This window comes from Monopterus albus, unplaced genomic scaffold, assembly GCF_001952655.1.
Source record: "Monopterus albus unplaced genomic scaffold, M_albus_1.0 scaffold64.1, whole genome shotgun sequence".
Classification (NCBI taxonomy): domain Eukaryota; kingdom Metazoa; phylum Chordata; class Actinopteri; order Synbranchiformes; family Synbranchidae; genus Monopterus; species Monopterus albus.
Genome location: NW_018127944.1, coordinates 859,227 through 879,807, shown reverse-complemented (window position 1 = coordinate 879,807; position 20,581 = coordinate 859,227). Strand labels below are relative to the sequence as shown.

General features: G+C 40.6%; 1 long non-coding RNA gene across 7 annotated transcripts in view; it reads right to left on the bottom strand.

The window, feature by feature from the left end:
• Positions 1-547: 547 nt before the first annotated feature.
• The window catches only part of LOC109962486 (uncharacterized), a 24,104-nt gene continuing 4,070 nt past the window's right edge, over positions 548-20,581 (bottom strand). Inside the window, exons 2-11 of one of the 7 annotated variants that reach the window (XR_002275265.1) lie at positions 10,035-10,204; positions 9,271-9,334; positions 6,211-6,415; positions 6,015-6,096; positions 2,685-3,108; positions 2,180-2,266; positions 1,726-1,843; positions 1,550-1,596; positions 1,181-1,280; positions 552-927 (exon numbers count right to left, since the gene is read on the bottom strand). This is a non-coding gene — a long non-coding RNA (uncharacterized LOC109962486). Of the gene's footprint in view, positions 950-1,180; positions 1,281-1,549; positions 1,597-1,725; positions 1,844-2,179; positions 2,267-2,684; positions 3,109-6,014; positions 6,097-6,210; positions 6,416-9,270; positions 9,335-10,034; positions 10,205-20,581 lie in introns of all 7 variants that reach the window. The other 6 variants (XR_002275270.1, XR_002275268.1, XR_002275264.1 and 3 more) reach the window with 6 other exon arrangements.

Sequence of the window (20,581 nt, the reverse complement as noted above, 5' to 3'; positions counted from 1 at the left end):
TTTAACATGGATGTTCACTGCCCAGGTACAAATGATGTGCCCACTAAAAGCCTTTGCTTCAAAACATGAGTTGAAATTATAGAGCATATGTTTTAAATTCAAGCTTTTCCATTTCCCCCTTAGGTAGTCAACCAGATGTCATTCTGTGGCCAGACCATCAGCATTCTTGTGGACATACATGGATCCAGGCAAGTTTGTTTATAAATGGACAATTTTATTCAAATCAAAGCATTTTATAACTTTCTTTTTATTTTGCAGGCTCCTAGTTAGCTGCTGAAGTTTTGCATAAAATGGGCAAATCAAGGTAGTGTACCTCACATCTTCTCCATGGGCCTGGACCACAGTTGTGAAGTACACAACCTTGATAAACCCCCAGTAGGGATTTCACATCTTATGCCAAAACTCCAGCAGCATGTGAAAAAGTGTACTCCATGTGGGAGATTGTTAGAAAAGCCCTGTATTCAACATTCAATCTTATCAGGGCTTTTTTTTTTTTTTTTAAAAACCTTTTCACCAATAAAGGTATTACATTAAAACTGTCTGGGGTCCTTCACTGTACACCATATTATAAAAGAAAGGTACTCACTGGGGGAGTGCATTTATTTTTACAAGCCCAAAAACACTTAACATTCTATATTACAGTGAAATGAAGCACATCATGAGTAGGTGTGGCTCAGGAGGTAGAGCAGGTCATTTCCCAGCAAAACAAGTATAACAACCTAACTGATTAGCAGAGTGAAAGCACTTATATGGTGTTTTAAGACAGCAGCTGTGAGGTGCATCTTATATCACACTAGGAAGTGGGTCAGATTAGAACAATGGAAAAAAAATCATAATTGCATACAATTCATTAAGTTGCTCAAACCCCATCAACTTGCAGTTGACATCCATATGTAGGAGTAACAGGGGCCCAGAACACTGTCAGTCCTCAAGTCCCATATTCTGTGTCCTATTGAAATACACATGAGATTCATTAAAGGGCTATTGCATTCTATTCAGGTTTCTCAGTATATGATGAAGCTAAACAGAAGTATGAATTGAGAGAAAACTGTCATTAAAACTATTTCTTGCACATCTGATCTTAATTTTCCTAGCCTATGCTTATTAGTCACAATGTAGTAACAGCATCAAACTGGTGGAAAAAGCATAAGTGCAACTGAGAAATTTACAAGTTACTCACCAGAAGTTCAAATTTTATCCATCCTCTACCGTTTATCTGGAAGCAGGTTGTGGGGGCAGCAGTCTAGGCAAAGATGTCCAGACAGCTCCTCCTAGGCCAGCTGAGACATTTTAACAGTTAAAATTCTCCCTACCTTTACCAGCTACAGCATCAAAATGATGAACACAATATAGTTGAATGTCTTATTTTTTTTGAGCAGTGTATAATTACATCTAAAACCACTAATATTTAGTATGAATAAAGAGGGGTTTCACATAAATACTGTACAGCGATAAATGGATTTTATATCTAAGGAATCAGAACCCGGCGATTTAGCATTTATTATTTTTCCTGCTCAAAACCTTCTGAAAGAATGAATCAGATGCTCACCATAGCGCATCATCATGTGTGTCACCTCCTTCCCGATCTCCTCGTCTCTGTAGAAAACAAGGGGAATATAGTGTCCAGATATAAAGAGATGTACAAACCACAGCACTGACTGACTGTAGATATCTGCTCAGCCTTTGATTTGGAATCACTTTTAAGATGAGCACACTGGGCATCACCTGCCATCATGATTTCCAGCTCAGCCGAGGAGGGGTCCGTCGGGAACACGGGGACATCTCCCACCATGCACTGCTCCTCTTCTATACTGGGATCTGCCCATTGCTGCTTCACTTTATCCTATCATAATTTGGATTAAACAAGCTTCTGTTATTTGGACAATGTTATTTATGTAGGCACTGTAAAAATTCTGAATGTTAAAATCTTGTTACTCTAACTTAGAATAAGTTAAAAGTAAAAAGTTCTCAGGTTTATCTTTCCAGCCACTGATCGGTTCAACCAAAGATTCTTTTCTCCGTTTCATTTAGGTAGCTTTCAGAGAAACAAAGGTGTCCAGTTATTCCCATGAAAAAAATCTAAGGCTAAGTCTGACAAGCCTTCAGATTTATAAAAGCTGCTTTAGAGGATGAATAAGAGCACGTTCTGTGTGTACATTTACTGCAGAAGAAGTCTTACTGTCATCATCTTCCCTCCAGCTCCCCTGCATGTCGTGTTCCGGGGGTCAGATGTTGCAGCTCAGGACACTTCATCCATTTATGATACCTGAAGAGTGTAAACAGGTGGATAAAGAGACAGGGACTGTAGGTTTCTCCAGATGCCAAAGGACTGGAGCTGGTTCTGCTGTGCCAGTTCAAGAGAGACTTCAAACTGTCAAAGGATCAAAAGCTTGTATTGACAGCTGGGTCAGATGTGTCACCTTGTGCCAGCCTGGACAAAAAGCTTTCAAATGCTCCATGACAAATGAGACTGATACGATCAAAAGCTCCAGAAAAGCTACTAAATGGAACTTGTGATGACATCGTTTACTCAGCATTATTATTAGTTGCAGACTTATTTAGAAGTCAGAATAAAACGCATCCGCCATGTTTCAACATTGATAGTAAAGAAATGACATTCAAACACTCATCACTAAAGATATCAGCAGAGGAAAGTAAAAAAAGAAGTGACAGGTTATCGTTACCTGGGCACGTGGTTTACATTGGAAGGATCCAACACAACTTTGTGTCTCTCCAGTAGTGTTCTTGTTCATCTCCATGGTGCCAAACCACACACAAACACCAATAGGACCAATAACAATGAACTAAATCCAACCCGTGTACATCCCATTAATATAACAGCTGGATACCGAATCACAAGATGGAGACCATTCTTCCCACGGATGTATTAAGGGGAAAAGGCAGGAGATTTTTCAATGTCTGTATTGCAATAACGTTAATACATTCATCTTTTTATTTTCCACACTGAATGTTGCTCGCCTGGCACACACAGCAAATTAGTTTTTCTTTTCTGGGGTTGCCTCCGCATTCTGGGGTCCACTGCACATGTGCACTAGGGGGCGGTGGGGGCCAGCGGCAGAACTTTCTCAGGCTCCAGCGTTGAAATATCTGCCGTGCACACACCAACAAAGAAAAAAATCACATGCAATTACAAACACGACTTTTAATGTTTAGTCATAATTATGAGATCTGGAAACCAGGATCTTGTAATAGGCTAGAATATATTGGTTTCTCTTCAAGAAGAGTAGTGGTTAGGGCGCAGCGCTCTCACTGCTGCCGCCCAGGTTCGAGTCAGGGTAGCATCAGGAAGGGCATCCAGCATAAAACACGTGCCAAATGTCAACATGCGAATCGTCAGTGTGACAATTCCCTGTGGCGACCCCTAACGGGAAAAAGCCAAAAGTGACATTCATTCATTCGATAGTCACATGAGACCAAGATTGGACAGGGATCTAAATCACACTCACAAAACGATTTATCACGCCCTGACAGGGAACTGAACTCTGACCTGCCCTGGTGTTAACCACCAAGATATCCACCTGCTGTATAGGCACACATTTAGAACTTTTACTGGTTTCGGCTATTGGTTAGCAAGGGAAGGGGTGAGGCACACATTTTAAATGCTTAAAACAGAAACATGGAAATTAACATGGTACCACACAGACGGTCACACAGTAAGACGCACAAACAACAGAAACCCAAACATGCACACACACACACACACAGGTTGGTCTGCCTTCAAAATATATCTGTCCGATGTCAGTAAAAATGATGTATTCTTTTAGAACTTGAACCCATTTAATTTCTGCCTCTCACTTTGGGATTAAGCCTTCCTGTCTTAGGAATGCTCTCACCTTCTTTAGATAATGAAATTAAATTGCCAACTTCAGTTTTCATCTTCCATAATTATTCAGCATTGCATCTCAGCCGCTTCAGCCATTTCTGCTTAGCCTTCAGCTGTTTCAGCAACGGATTTCAGCATTTTCAGGGCAATTCTTCAGCAATCAGCATCCACACACATTTTCTTCAGGAAATGCATTTGTCTAGTTACAAGATAAGATCCTTCAATTGTTTTATTTGGCGAATGCAATGCACTTCTGTAATTTACACTGTGTGAGTAAAATTTTTAGGTCCTTTAAATGCCTAACTTCATATCTACATGGGCACCACTGAGGAACCATAAACAAGTTGTTCAAAATCCAGCAACTCTTGTATTGTTATGACAATATTATGAACATATAGTGTGTTAGCCTTGTATAACCAAAGAGAATGTGTCATTTTCATCAGGTCTGCTTGTGTCTCAGAGCAACACATTTGATTTCCTTGTGTTAAAATCCGCATGTGTATTCAACAATGCAGTGGAACAAATTTCTCCAGCTAACTGAATTCGATGGCAGTACTGAAGATGACACATTCCTCGTTAACATTTGCTCTTAACCATCTTCAGCATCTCACCATACATTAACACTTTCAGACATGTCCGCCACACAAAGCAGAGCTGTGCTTTTACAATGCATATTGTAAATCCACACGGGTCATCGCCTTTTCCCGGGTCTGTCCAAAAACAGATGCATCCATTCATGCATCAGAACCCTGTCAGCAGTCCTCCTGTGACAGCAGAGCACGATTGGTCACAGACCTGTCCATAGATACCTGTTTTTTTCCTGTGACAAAGTCCAGATACATTTAAAAAATAGAAACTGTTTCCATCTCCTGTAGATTGACCAAAACCTTTTAACAGACCGGACCTCACACCTTTGCCAGGCTGTCACACCTAAAGCATAACGAATGAAAAGATGAAGCGTCTCCTACCAACATGAGGTATGTACCACTTGCAAAAAGTGACATCTACTCATATGAGATGATTTATAGCATTAATATTAAAACAAAGTACAATAGTCCAAGCCTAATACGTAATGTAGGTCCTTGTTTGACAAAAGAAACCAATGAGCAGTCATCTTAATCTTGTTTGAAATTTAAAATTTCATTTCTAAATCTTAACAAAATTGTCTAATCTGAATAATATAAGTATTGTAAATACCACCATCTGGTCTCTTTGAGGCAAACCTTTGTCATTAGCCCCAGTTTGCCAGTTGTGTGTTACATATACTCCAGTAATACAAATAATCCTTCATTAAGTTGTGAAATTGAGACTTGCCGAACGTTTAACCCTGTACCATTGCTTCATAACACATATCCAAAATCTGAAGGCATTTCCTGAATTGTCAAACTCTTCTAATGATGTGGAATCCAAAAACTGTCGGTTCTAGTCCGTATAATTTTTGTCAGTTTCTTCTGTAAACCAACTTCTTTTCAGCTAAGCAAAGATGGCAACAGGAAACTCTCCCCTCTTTTTTTTTTTTTTTTTTTTTTGAGCCGATGGCCGAGCTGCTTTCACTCAAAGCCAGAGTGACGATGTCATGTCCTTCTGCCATGTCTGTGTAAACGGATACAGCCGAGAAACCGATTAAAATGCTATTTTTCCTGGACTGGATTATTTCTGACTCCGCATCATTAGATGTTCGGAGGTTCGGGAAATGCCTTCAGAGTTTGGGTGAGGGTTATGAAAGTGTTGCACTGAAGTGCATACAGACGTACAGGTGGTCATAATGTTATGCCTGATCGGTGTATGTTTGACTTGCCTCAAAGACGACACGGCCTAGTGTGTGGTCGTTTACATACCTTTTGATTACAACTTGTCATGACCAGCACCTGCTCTTAGGCGTGTTCACGCTACTTTGAGTACCTACTGATAAAAATATGGCATAGAAATAAGAGCAAAGCACTGCAAGTGGACAAACACACATCCACCTTAAATCATCTGAGAGAAAAGTCTTAACACTTAATTTTTCTTTTACATCAAGGAATGTTCAAAGACAAAACTTTTCATTTTTAGTGTTTTACTGCATCTTCAGTGTCTCTTCACTGTACACCTTCTGAAGCCAGGGGGCCTGTTCAGTGATTTTCAGATGAGCGAAGTTTGTGTGATTGGGCAAATGTGAAGCGAGAAATACCGTGTCTCCTTGCTGGTTTGTCCTTCCTGTGGTGCAGTGGTGGAACCCTCTCTGACGGCAGTGGCTGCACAACACATCTGCTCTGAGTCATGATTCACAAAAAAGATTAAGTGTGATTTTTGTGACAGACGGGGGCCAGACTGGACCTTTCCCCACAGTTGTTTGACACATAAAAATGGCTCTCTTTCTCTCTCACCCTCTCCCCCAGGTTTGGAGTTTGTCCATGGAGGCCAGGGAAACAAGGCCTCTTATTGGTCAGAGAGCAGCAGCAGGGTGGGCAGCAGCCATCCGAGGCCCAGCAGCAGGGACAGGCAAACAGGCTCGGCTCCACGGTCCAACAAGCCCGGAGAAGGCAGAGTGGGGTCGCTCTCGGCACCCCACAGTCTGTCGTTCTCATTCACCTAAAAGAAAACAGACATGTTGCAATTATTCATCTTTACCCCCCCCATCAGAAATAAAAAGAAAATCCTGCCTCCAGATTGAACATCTTTACAGTGTAAGCAGTAGAAAAAGGATTCAGGGGAGAACTTTTATGATGAGCACCTTACATGGGTTTAATGGCCAAAGTTTCCACAGTTGAAAAATAAGATGAGAACGGTGAAAACATCACTTATCAGCAGACGCAATTTCACTGTCAGTATATTCAGAATATACACTTCAGTCAGTGGTGCTCCATCTCCAGATTATCCCCTCCTCCTCCTCCTCGTCCCATCTTTCACACTAAAACCTCTTTAACCAATCAGACGTCGCCGGCACCTCTTTTCCATTTCCTTTTGTTTTCTTTGTTTACAGACGTTTGTAATATTACACTGTCATTACTCGCACTCTAAGTTACAGTGAGTAATTTGGGACAGAAGTTTGTGCGCAGTACACTCAGTTGGCAGTTTATTAGGTACACCAGGCTAAAACTAAGGCACATTACACACCAGTCCACTCTTCATGAAGGTGATCTGTTTACAGAGAGGTCCAACTGTAGGATCTGTTTGTGCTGCTGTTAAACTGTACGGCGTTATACTGACAGGTGCTTTGTTCTTTAGCCAGGCCTCATAATATAAATGGGGTTAGCAAAATAATAGAAACACAGTGTAATGCAGTTCAGTTCAACAGCAGCACAAATGCCAACCTACAAATTGATCATCCAGCTGAATCAGCACCTCTGAAAGTGAACACGAGTATTTTGTGTGTAAGATTTGAGTTGTGCTACTGAATAGTTAACTGGAAACCGGTAACACATTTAATTAGTTAAAACAAATCCAGATGTAAAGACAGAAAACTATATATAATGCCTTAGCACAGCAAATTAAGTTAGCCAGGCTTTGTTCATCTGGTGGCTACTGACAAGGCCAGATTTGATTGAAATTCACAGCAACATCTGCAGTATTAATTACATTTTTGTCAATTTATCAGACAGTTCTTTTAATGTGTCAGGATGTTGCTGAAGCCTTTGTCTGATGATACGACTCCGAGGCAGCTGTCTCGAGCTAATTTACTGGTTTAATGAACTCAAACTGGTGTTGACTCGGCCGAGTTGATACTTGGTCATCAAGTGACAAAATGTCCATGTTAACAACATGTCACTCTCCTGTTTACGTTATCTCTGTACCAATATTTGGAGTCTACTGCAGTCAGAAGATGATACAGACTGTTGAAACCGGTGTGTGTGGGGGGGTGTCTAGGAGTTCAGAAGACGAGGTCAGAATGCGTTTGGTCCTTTTGTGCTGCTGTCCCTCTGGAACCAATCACGTGGTCTAGTTATTTATTTAGCTTGTGATGTTTATATCTGTTGACAGAGTTTCCATTATGTTATCTACAGGATATTTTGGTTTCCATTAGAAACCAACACATGGGGCAACTTTTCCTCAGCCTGGATTAAATTACCTTATTTACAAATTTCTCCTCATCATTAAAATTTGAAATACTGTTTGTACATTTAATGCAAAACAGGCTGTTCACTTTAAAACATATGCTAGCTCATTGTTTACCCTACTGCTTCATTGTATGGGCTGTATTAATGATGTTTACAGAACCTGTTTACATCGTTGATGAAGCAGTTATATGAAGGATTTATAATCATGGTGCAGGTAACACGTATATGGAACGATGCCATCCTTACATGTTTGATCTCTAGTCATTCTATATTTTCCTCTTCAGTAAATTCTATGAGCTCATAACAGTCTAGATTCTGGTTCCCTGGTTATTGTAATTTTAACTCTTTTATTGTGTTTATGCTTTGTGTACTGAATCTTTGTACTGCTGCAGTTATAACAACCTTACTAAAACCAATAAAGTTACAGAAGCAAGAAAGATTAAGTGAACTCTTAGGAATTATCTGTGTTTATGGATAGATTTGTCTTAACATATAGGCCCTAGTCAGAACATCATCTACTTTTATGCACAATCCATTTTAACTGATAACACACAATGCAGGTTGGAAAGTAGGTGAACCCTCAGGCTAATCAGCAGGAGCTAACTGGAGTTTGGAGTCCCATCACTGGGTAAATCTCATTTCTCTTAAACTGATCATCCCCTCAATCGTCACACTACTAGAGACCATCCTTCATGGAGGTCTTTAATGGACTGAAACTCCTTTAACTGAAATCAGGGAATGGACACTTCAGGTGAAGGATCAGACGAAAGGATGTCTTTATTTGCATCTTTTCCTCACATCTTATGTTGGTGGGACTAAGGAAACGATGCAAGTGAGGGAAACATGGATGCACTTAAGGGAAATGGGATTTACCCACTGAAGCCAGATGATTTCCCAGGCACAACTTGGATGTAAAAAAAAAAAAAAACACAACCTAGAGTGAGCCGGATAACATTTGTTCATGAATGTGCCACACACAAGTCATGGCGCATGGAACATGGAGACTGTGCAGAAAAAAAAAAACACCAATTTCACTGCACACCAACATGAAAACATCATCCCAATCTGACAGGACAATGTCAGAGTGGCTCTCAGCTGGCTGAAACTGAAGCAGAAGCAGGGCGACGACTCTAATCCTGGTCTGATCTACTACCAGAGGTGCCTGGTCCAAGTTATTGCTACCAAAGGGCGTTTGAACAGTTACTAGGTCCAAGGGTTCACTTACTCTCCACCAGCACTGTGAATCTCTTATGAATGTGCTCTATAAAGACATGAAAGATTGTAACCATTAGTATTTTATCTTAAGAACACTGGGTCTGCCTTAAAATCAAATCCCATTTAATGAGCAATTAATACAGAAAACCAGGCAGTTCCAAAGGGCTCACATACCTTTTCTTGCCACTGTACATCCAATCTGAAAGCTTCAAAACCTCCTTCTTTCATTCAAACATCCCTACATGACAAAACACTCAGTAGGTTAGTTGTTAGTGAGTAGGGCCCCATTTGCCTTATTTTCACTTGTATTTCTAGTGAAATTTACTAATGAAAGACTACCACCTTGGCTTTTTCTAAACAGCCTGCCTCATTTCATCTTCAGTTCAGTGTTTTGATAAGCACATTTGGGGGGGTTAAGCAGATTTCATTGCCAAAAAACGTTATCTTAGCATCAAATAAAGTCGACACCAGCTTGAGTTAACTGAAGCATTGGAGCCTGGGATTTGTTTGTGTAGACCTAAATATTGAAGGGTCCGAGCATTTGCAGATGCAGCACCCAAACTGTGGAATACTTTGCCTATTTATATTAGATCGATCGTGAATTCAGCAGTTTTTAAATTGGGGTTAAAGAGCTGTCTGAAGTGCTACAACAAAGTTGATTTCACTCTTGATGGCTCTCCATAATCTATTGTGGCTTGGTTTGTCACTTTACAGTAAAGCATCAGCCAAATTAAGGAAAATTACATAATTAAAATTTAAATTAAATTCTATAAACATGCTACAACTACAGTTTGGACACTCAAATATACCGACTGTACCCAACGCTCTCCCTCAAATTATCTGCAACCATAAGACCCAGTTCTGAGCAAGGCCCCATTAGTGCCTCTCTGTCTGGAAAAGGCTGTGCATCACATTTTCAGTCTTCCATCTCGTCTCACCTGAGTAGGTATCTGTGCTCGCAGAATGTTCTGCTCCGTTTCCATGGAAACGCCTGGAGCAGTGGTTGCCAAGTGTGGACTCTGATTATCCGCTGCTGGACTGGACATCCCAGGCTGGCTGGCGCTCGTTTTCACGTCCGATCCATTCCCGAAGGCCAGAATAGCATTTCCTAGAACACAAGAGCAGCAGAGATGGGTTTTTAAAATAAAATGACTGGCAGCTTAATAGATGACATTCTGGTCATCTGGGTGCTAAATGAAAAACTTTGCTCATTTTCACATCATTCATCATCTCTAGCTTCCTTTTGCTTCTCTCCTGCGTGACAGTAATGAGATTAATGACTTAATAATTATGTTCTGGGGGGCAGCAACTACGTGGTGTGGTCATGGCATGTGATGACAACTCAGCCTTTCAGAATGAGTCGTCAGGCGATTGAGTGACTCTCTCTTCTGAACCATTCATTTGGCAAGATTTCTAAATAAAGCTATACCTGCCTCATCAGCCAGCATTACTAAGTGGTACTGAAAGACAAGAGGTCATCAAGGTTTGATTTATTAAACCGAAGAGAAAGTCTGTACAATTTTATGCTCACAGGAAGCGAGTGGTTGAAGAGAGAAATACTGTCATTGAAATAGCAATGAATGATCCACCCACACAAAGCAGATCCCTGAATAACAGAAGCTCAGATTTTTTCAAACTGGCACCCGGAGTTGCCTTTCTGGGCCACCACAGGCATAAGCTGCCGCCTGAAAGTGTGTTACATGTTATTCATATGCCTGGGGAGCAAGTTAAAATATGGTTTTCTGGAGGCACAACATACTGCAGTCTGCAGTTCTGAGCACTGCTGCCATTACACCAGAGAGAGAGGAGGGTGGTGTGAGCAGAGATTTACCTTCCCAAGTATAAAATGGAAAAAGGAAACAATAACAACTGTTGTGGAAAATTATTTGTTTATATCTAAGGGTCAGCAGCTCTCTAGAGAATTAAAATATTCACTGTTGATAAATCATCTCACTTTAATACACACCAGCATGGGGAGAAGACCACCTCAGCCATTTTGGCTCCAATTTGTGCATCCGAGTGGCTCCTTCTCCATAACAGAGGCTCATAGAAATCATATTTTGAGCCGTCCATTATGCCAAAATAAGGACAAAACTTGTTTTCCCCTTTTAAATAATTAAAACCGGTGTGCATAATAAATACTGTATATATGACCAATACATTATCGAAGGGAGCCCTGCACGTCAGTGTTAAGCAACATTAAGGATATTGTTCAAATATAAATCTGAACTGGGAAAACAGAAGTGGAAACCAGTGGAACCAATGTCGGGCTCCTCACACAACTGCTTGGACAAACCACAGATTTATGATTAACTGACATGTTCTCAAACAGTTTGACAAATGTGGGTGTGATGAACTTCCCCACCTCCAATAACATAGCACACAGCTCCTTTTCTAAACATTTCTACTGGAAGCAAATGGGGACTGGAGAGATTAATGGAGTGTGTGAGAGAGCGTAGCTGTGAATGTAAGAGGGTAATAGTCACATGGGAACCCATAACAGTGTATGTCTGATATTATAATGGCATCTGAGAACGAGTACTATGGCAGTACAAGGCATTTTTGTTAAACAATGTACTTGGACTCAGCTAGGAGCTTAATTTGAAAAGCTCAGGTATGTGAGCTCACTTTATTGAAAGAACAATGAGATTTTTTTTTTATACCCCTTCCCACCTGATTAAGTGCGAGTTTGTCTCTACTAGGTTGTGTGAATCTTCACGCCACCTTGACAAATGGCACACTGGTTGAAAACGTTAATTCCAGCTGTACAAAGCATTTTTGCTCATTTGTGAGGAAGGACACACGTCCAAATGCTAAAAACACAACACTATTTTCACAATAAGATTCCAATGTACAAAATGCATCCAAGTCCAATAAACACACTGTGATGGAGAAAGAATCCAAAGACTTACATTACCTGTCACCTAAGCCCTTTTCAGACATGACCTGGAAACCTGAAATTCTTTAGACATAACCCTGGGAAGCCATATGTGATAAAGCAAACTCCTGAGTCAGTCCACCCGGACCTTGAGCGGACTTTACTCTGCCAGCTCCCTAGTACAAAGTCTGCATAAGGTCCAAGTGAAGCGTATAGTCTGGAGTAGTGTGTGTGTGTGTGTTGGTGACGTTATATCATGTGCCTGGCGCAAAACCAGAAAAATCTAAACATCCGATGGTGAAGAGAAATGGTCATTTACAATGAAGACAACAATGAAAATATCAAACTGCAGATATGACGAGATTCAGGAATTTGTGTTGTTAAGAGCCGGCGCCAGAATCATCAAGACAAATTTAAGGTACAGCAAAAGATTTGGTTGTTTCTGAACAAATTACAAACTGGCTACGTACACTGTACTTAAAGAACAGCTTGAACAATATTCTTTAACGAGGATCTTGGTTTTCTATCTTGACACACACACACTAGCATATTGTTCTTAGCAACCCACACACACTTGCAATCGAATCCATTAACCAGCTGACTAGTGAGTTAACAAGTCCAGAAGGTACTTGGTACAATTTCATGCCATGTGCAATTTATAATCGAGATGAAAGTTACATATGCACAGCGTCTGATTTATACACAATGACAGATTTAAAAGGTCAAAATTATATGAACTATGCTGCAGAATTCTCTTATTTTCCTGTGCTTTCATTCAATCAGTGAAAACCAAGGACATACAGTCTGAGATCCTCTCAACCCAGCAGAAATCTCTCCTCAATGAAATAGCAACACACAGGGTCACGGGCAGTGGAGCGCTGACGTGCACAAACCGCCGCTATCTGCTAAAAGTCCTTCACTGCAGTAATGAAAAGTGGAAATTAATCATATCGTTATGAAATCCAAATAATTCATTGAAATACACGAGTGCACTAGATGAGAGAATTTTACACAATCACATTATGAAAGCGGTAGTTGCTGATTGGATGGCACAAGAGAGCTCGCTAACTGGTCGGTGCTGCTCCCGTCATCCTCGTTACACTGGAGGAGAAAGCGGAGAGTTGATGCTGCAGTATTTCTCTAGTACTGACAGCAGGATAAAACAATCATCAGTGGCACCTGAACAAGTTGACTGTGTTCTGAAAATGGCTGACTTCCCTACTCGTGGCTGGTAAACATACAGTCTCGGAGTAATGACTGAACACAGGAGCGCTCAGCTAGCCACAGCAGCACGACAGCTGAGTCATAACATCCGATCACCAAACAATGGTAATGTTAAATAGATTTTGCTTTGCCAGGAAGCAGCAGCAGTGAACAATTATGTTCAACAAAAGCATCAAAATTAAAGTCATGTCATCTGCTGCTGCCTGCAGCATTCTGTGAAATCACATCCTATCTTTCTGCTGTCAGTTCAAAACCTTTCCAGAGCTGATTTAATCTACATTCTGACAGCACCATTAGGTTACACTCAAACTTCTAGAGCATGTTTGATGGATGTGATGGCTCAGTGGGTGGTACAGCTCAAAGGCAATCCAAATGCTGTGGTACAGCAGGTGGGAGCCTCCATCTCTCTCATTACTGTTTGACAAAAATTAAATGTCAACAGTAAAATATTTGACAATTTCCAAGTTGTTCCTTGGAGAAGGTGGTGTTGTTACTGGTCAGTTCTCCGGCTACCATTACTGCACACTACTGAATGTAACAAAGAATCTTAATAAGTAGTGTGCTTCAGTACAATTTTGAAGTATCGGTACTTTACTTGAGTATTTCAATTTTAGCCACAGTTGCCACTTAACTTTTAGGTTGATTTGAGAACTTCAGCAAATAGTTGGCATGTTATACTTTCAGTAGATACAAAGCAACATTAGTGTTCATTTGGAATCGTGTCCAGACACTGAATAGGTCCGACATTCACTGTCCTTTCAGCTCTGTTTTGATCTCCGGTAACTCCTGAGAAACATATCTGGCTCTTTAGCTGCAAAATGCTCCGGTATACAAGCTAACTAGCAAGCAAGCTAACTTTGTCTGCCATTCGGTGCTAACGTGCATCAGAACAAACCAGAACAGTAAAGCTGCTGGCTGGAAAACCAACACAATTAGCTGAAAGAACTCTATGAAGCTCTGTAGAGCTTTGGGAAACGGCAGCATCAGGGATAATTCTCTGTGGGTTCACCACAACAAGTGATCCCACATTAGACAGTCATCTGATCCATTCTGAATACAAACATAACCCACAAATGCCTATTAGCCTGGTTTGGAGCAGCAGTACGTGGCCACCTTCAGCAAACAAGCTGTGATAAATCTACTACACATGGGTGACAAGTTCAACTGACAACAGACATTTTAATGCTGTGTCTCCAGAACAGCTTCAGGGCTCCTCTGCTGGAGGAAGGAAACCTCATACTCTACTTCCATAACACATTCCCTCATTGTGTCCAACACACCAGTTCATCCTCACTAAGCCATTCAGTAACCTGGACCTCCAACCATTAGTCATTTCACTGACCAGTAACTAACCAATTAACCAGCAACTATTCAGAAGCAACAATTAGCAACACGTTCTGGCCGACATTCTTTATTGTTAGGAACTGATGCATGATAATGAACTGAGTATCTTTGAATTTGTTGGTTGGACACAACAGGACATTTGAAGACACCACCTTTGACTCTGGAAAGTCACAATGGGCATTTCTCCCAGTGTCTGACATTCTGCAAATAAAAAGGTAAACCAAGAAAATAACTTTTTCCATGAATTTGATCTGTATAAGCTACACTGGTTGAAACCTAACAACTAGCTAGTACAGACTATGGGATATTTAGCAGCTAAAGAGCCAGAAATTATATGTTAATGTTGTGTTTTTAGCATATTATGCTGCCCCAAAAAGGTATTCATGGAAGTTACAATGCGAGGCATTTTCTTGTCTGTGTACATTGTGCCACTACTCAAATATGCCAACATTCAACATGAGTCAGGAAAAAAAGAGACAAGTACCAGGGTTGATTTAATTCCAGCCAAACCTTGGCTATACATGCTCTAGGATGTGCATTCTAGCAAGTGGGTTTACACAAACTACAGGGTCTCGTTCAGTGTTGTTAAGCTGTTGAAACAGTTGCATATTTACAATAATAACTGCCCAAGATTTTCTCTCTTTTGCAGATGTAAAAAGAACAGATGCTCAGGTTTGGTGGCAATTCAATTAAACAAACAGATGCTTCTGATGTTTAGGGTTTGAATGCTCATTTGACTGAAACCGGTAATAATTCACACCTTTACTGTCAGCATTAAAAATGTGTGTAGCAAAAATGATACGGGGGAGTTTGAGGCCCAAGCGAAAAAGACTTAGTTCTTTGAATGGCCAATTTTTTGTTGAATAATTTCTAGTACTTTAAAAGTGTAGAAATAGTCATACAATTACAAACTAAATTTCCAAGATAGAAACTAACATTGGACTTTGACTTAGTTCTTTAAAGTAGGATTAAAATTGCCAGTCAGCCTTTCAACTTTTTCAGCTTTCACTTGTCTATTATAAAATGATATAATGACCACTGAATATTTAATGGGCCTGCAGTAAGTAGGCTGTGTCTGGAAGGAATAATACAGTGTCTACATCCTGTACTATGTATAATTTACTGTCTGGTGGATTTATATGGTTTCATAGAGCCCAAAGAAAGCACATTACATTAAGTTCTGGGAATTACCTCAACCAGAATGACTTATGATATGATGAATTAATATTCTATAAGCATTCATTTTCCTTCTGTTAATGAGCTACTTGGGAGCAATTACGATTGCATGAAAGTCATTTCAATTAAAATATGCCAAAATGAAGACATGAATAAGAGATTTATCAATTAATATCTCAGCTTACACCATAAGATGGATATGGGTGCTCAGACATGAAACTCACACCATTATTCCATCTGTTCCCAGCAAAAACCCTCTGACTTCAGAAATGCTCACTGGTTATTAGCAGTGAGATTTCAAAGCCTTATCAGGGTGTGACACACAAATATTGATTTCTCACTGGATCATAACAAATTGATCCATCCTCCTCAGGTAGTTTGCCATTGAAAACAAAATTCTGTGGCAATCGATGCAGAACCTCGATTCCCTCCACTGATGCAACACTGAGCATCCACTACTAGGCAGAGGTAGAGGTGGTGGATGGGTGACCCGCACGCTCTTGCCAGCTCTGCAGCTAATTAGAACCTGAAGTAGCAACACAACTGAAGCGAGTCAATAGTGACGAAAACAGAATGAGCTCAGGTAAGGATCTGTATACATCAGTGCCTTGCAGCAGAGGCTGTGGACCAGCATGCTAATGGTGCTGCGGGTCATTAGCATCGGTAGGACAGGTGGGAAAGTGTGCGGCCATGCTCAAAGTGAGCAGTTAGCGCTCTGCAGAGATCCCCTGGCAGGCTGACGGAAGAGAAATGCAGCACTAGGGGGCGGTGGGGGCCAGCGGCAGAACTTTCTCAGGCTCCAGCGTTGAAATATCTGCCGTGCACACACCAACAAAGAAAAAAAATCACATGCAATTACAAACACGACTTTTAATGTTTAGTCATAATTATGAGATCTGGAAACCAGGATCTTGTAATAGGTTAGAATATATTGGTTTCTCTTCGAGAAGAGTAGTGGTTAGGGTGCAGCGCTCTCACTGCTGTGGCCCAGGTTCGAGTCAGGGTAGCATCAGGAAGGGCATCCAGCATAAAACACGTGCCAAATGTCAACATGCGAATCGTCAGTGTGACAATTCCCTGTGGCGACCCCTAACGGGAAAAAGCCAAAAGTGACATTCATTCATTCGATAGTCACATGAGACCAAGATTGGACAGGGATCTATATCACACTCACAAAACGATTTATCACACCCTGACAGGGAACTGAACTCTGACCTGCCCTGGTGTTAACCACATTTGACAAACCGGTAATAATTCACACCTTTACTGTCAGCATTAAAAATGTGTGTAGCAAAAATGATACGGGGGAGTTTGAGGCCCAAGCGAAAAAGACTTAGTTCTTTGAATGGCCAATTTTTTGTTCAATAATTTCTAGTACTTTAAAAGTGTAGAAATAGTCATACAATTACAAACTAAATTTCCAAGATAGAAACTAACATTGGACTTTGACTTAGTTCTTTAAAGTAGGATTAAAATTGCCAGTCAGCCTTTCAACTTTTTCAGCTTTCACTTGTCTATTATAAAATGATATAATGACCACTGAATATTTAATGGGCCTGCAGTAAGTAGGCTGTGTCTGGAAGGAATAATACAGTGTCTACATCCTGTACTATGTATAATTTACTGTCTGGTGGATTTATATGGTTTCATAGAGCCCAAAGAAAGCACATTACATTAAGTTCTGGGAATTACCTCAACCAGAATGACTTATGATATGATGAATTAATATTCTATAAGCATTCATTTTCCTTCTGTTAATGAGCTACTTGGGAGCAATTACGATTGCATGAAAGTCATTTCAATTAAAATATGCCAAAATGAAGACATGAATAAGAGATTTATCAATTAATATCTCAGCTTACACCATAAGATGGATATGGGTGCTCAGACATGAAACTCACACCATTATTCCATCTGTTCCCAGCAAAAACCCTCTGACTTCAGAAATGCTCACTGGTTATTAGCAATGAGATTTCAAAGCCTTATCAGGGTGTGACACACAAATATTGATTTCTCACTGGATCATAACAAATTGATCCATCCTCCTCAGGTAGTTTGCCATTGAAAACAAAATTCTGTGGCAATCGATGCAGAACCTCGATTCCCTCCACTGATGCAACACTGAGCATCCACTACTAGGCAGAGGTAGAGGTGGTGGATGGGTGACCCGCACGCTCTTGCCAGCTCTGCAGCTAATTAGAACCTGAAGTAGCAACACAACTGAAGCGAGTCAATAGTGACGAAAACAGAATGAGCTCAGGTAAGGATCTGTATACATCAGTGCCTTGCAGCAGAGGCTGTGGACCAGCATGCTAATGGTGCTGCGGGTCATTAGCATCGGTAGGACAGGTGGGAAAGTGTGCGGCCATGCTCAAAGTGAGCAGTTAGCGCTCTGCAGAGATCCCCTGGCAGGCTGACCGAAGAGAAATGCAAGGGGTGCAGCCCCAGCTGCTAGCCACCGTGTCTTCCCACCCACTGTCACACAAACGTGAAGTGCCAATTGATATTTCCATGGTAATCTGTTGTGACGGTTCCTTTGTAAATGTTGGGTCACAGCTGTTAAAGCATCACCACCTCACATCTCTTTGACTTTTAAGTTTCTGTGTGCCCCCTTCCTGTCCCCAACCTCCCTGTCATATTGGTTACCCTCACTTTTTCTGTAACACTACCAATTCAAATTCCAGAAAAAAATTAAAATTATTGCAGAAGGAAATGAGCTTCACCTCCATCTGTCCCCTTATTTTCCCTGACACACTCAGCTCTCAGAATGAAAAAGCCCAGAGCCCACTGTTCTGCATAGTGATGTGGTTATTATCACTATGATGAGGAGGTAAGGCAGGGTGACAGCTGTTTTTAAAACCTCAGTGTGCTCGCTCCAGAGTGGGAATTTTTTCTGCAGTTTTCCCCCTCTGCTATCTGCAAATGACTGTATTCTTCCCTGGCACTATTCTCTCTGTCCACCTCATTAGTTCAGAGGCAGGGAACCAAATTACGTTCAATTACAAAGTCATCAAAGGCCATCTGAAGTCCTGTCTCTGCAAGCAGGCCCCAAAACAACAGCACTGGGGGGCCCAACATGCAAAATAATGCTGAAATCAGTCGCAAAAATACATAAGCAACAAAAGAGACCAGGAGGATGTATTTAACTAACGATGGTGCTGTCCAGAACCATCACCAAATGACAGGAGACTCTTTTGGCTCCACTCAAAATGAACAGCCCTTCATTCTCTGTAGACTGTAATTACATGAGAAACATGGGGAAAGAAAAACATCCAGGATCTCCCAGGGCGGATTCATTTTCCCAGTTATTTGCTCCAAAAACTCTCCTTGCCAAATCATTACATACACTTCATCCTGAAAATAGAAGTGTTGCCTGCCTGTGCTGTGTAAACGCAAGTGACCTCCAACTGGGACCATAACACAATGTGCATCACCGGTTCATGAATCACCTCTCCCATTACAAACTTGGTCATCCTTACGATCACGTATGTGCTATCTGACTTCAGCCAGTTGCTCAGGAGGGAGAAGAGGAGCACTTTTCACTCGGATGCAGGGAAATGAGGCCAGTCAGTCTGAGGTTTGTTTTTGTGGGTCCCTAAGGATCTTACAGTAAACAGCACACAGGAGCTGCCTTAACAAGTCTGGGTCCTGGCTGCAGGATGCACATGAGGTGTTTCACTGGAAAACAAGACATCCATCAACCAGCTGGTACACATACATGACTGCTCTGGGAGGTTTGCCTCACTACAGGATAATGTACACTTTATTTGCTCTCTCAATTCAGTCATTTAGAAATCGGAGGCATTTCAACTTCGAACACGCCACCCCTATTTTAAGCAAAAACTCCTATAATGACATACCCAAATTAAAACAGCAGTAGCTAAACTATACTGATTGCATAAATAAATAAGGCCTTGCCAGAAAGGAAACCCCAAAGGCTTCTTGTGAAAGCATCAAACACTCAAGATGACAGAAAAAGAGGAGCAGGCCTCTAACTTCAGGAAAACATTTGGTTCACCTAAAATAAAATTATATATTACAATCTAAATAACTGCCTGCGGCTTTATAGTTCTATAATATAATGGTGGCGTTGTAAACAACATACTGAATAGCTGCTTCAAATATGATGACAATATCAAACTATGACAATTCCGCGTTTTGCTTTTTTAAATACAGTTGTTCAGACACCTGAGTTTCCTAATGGACACATGGTACACAAATGATATTCTAACTCAGTAAAAACAGTTAAATGAGTCACAACTTTCTGCTTTTCAATTAGTCAGTATGTACACAGATAATAGCATATAATAATTAACATAAATATATAGCCTACATTTAACTGGGAGGATATCTGGGAAAAAAAAATACAAAAAGGTACACCAAACAACTTAAAAAACAAATAGTATATAAATTAAAATGCCCACGGCTGTTCATTTCCAGCCATTTAATGTTTAATCTTCATTCTTTTAATATAATTGCTATTTCTGAAACTTGGATTAATAATGTAAGGGGAATGGATTTTGACCTTGATGGGTATGACTTGGTATGTACAAACAGAGAGATAAAGATGGGAGGTGGGGTGGCCTTGTACATAGATAAAACTTTTTGTTATAAAAAAAGTGGAGAAAATGTCAAGGGTGGTCGAGAATCTTCTGGAATGCGTGACGGTTGAATTACTTTTGGAAAAAAAGAAAAATGTTGTAATAAGCTGTATTTATAGAGCAGCTGGAGCCAGCATAGAAAAATTTAATGACTGGATTGAGGAGAACTATTTCACAATAAGTCATAAATTAATGTTCATATGTGGTGACTTCAATATAGATCTGTTAAATCCTAACAAGCACACAGGAACTGAGGAGTTTA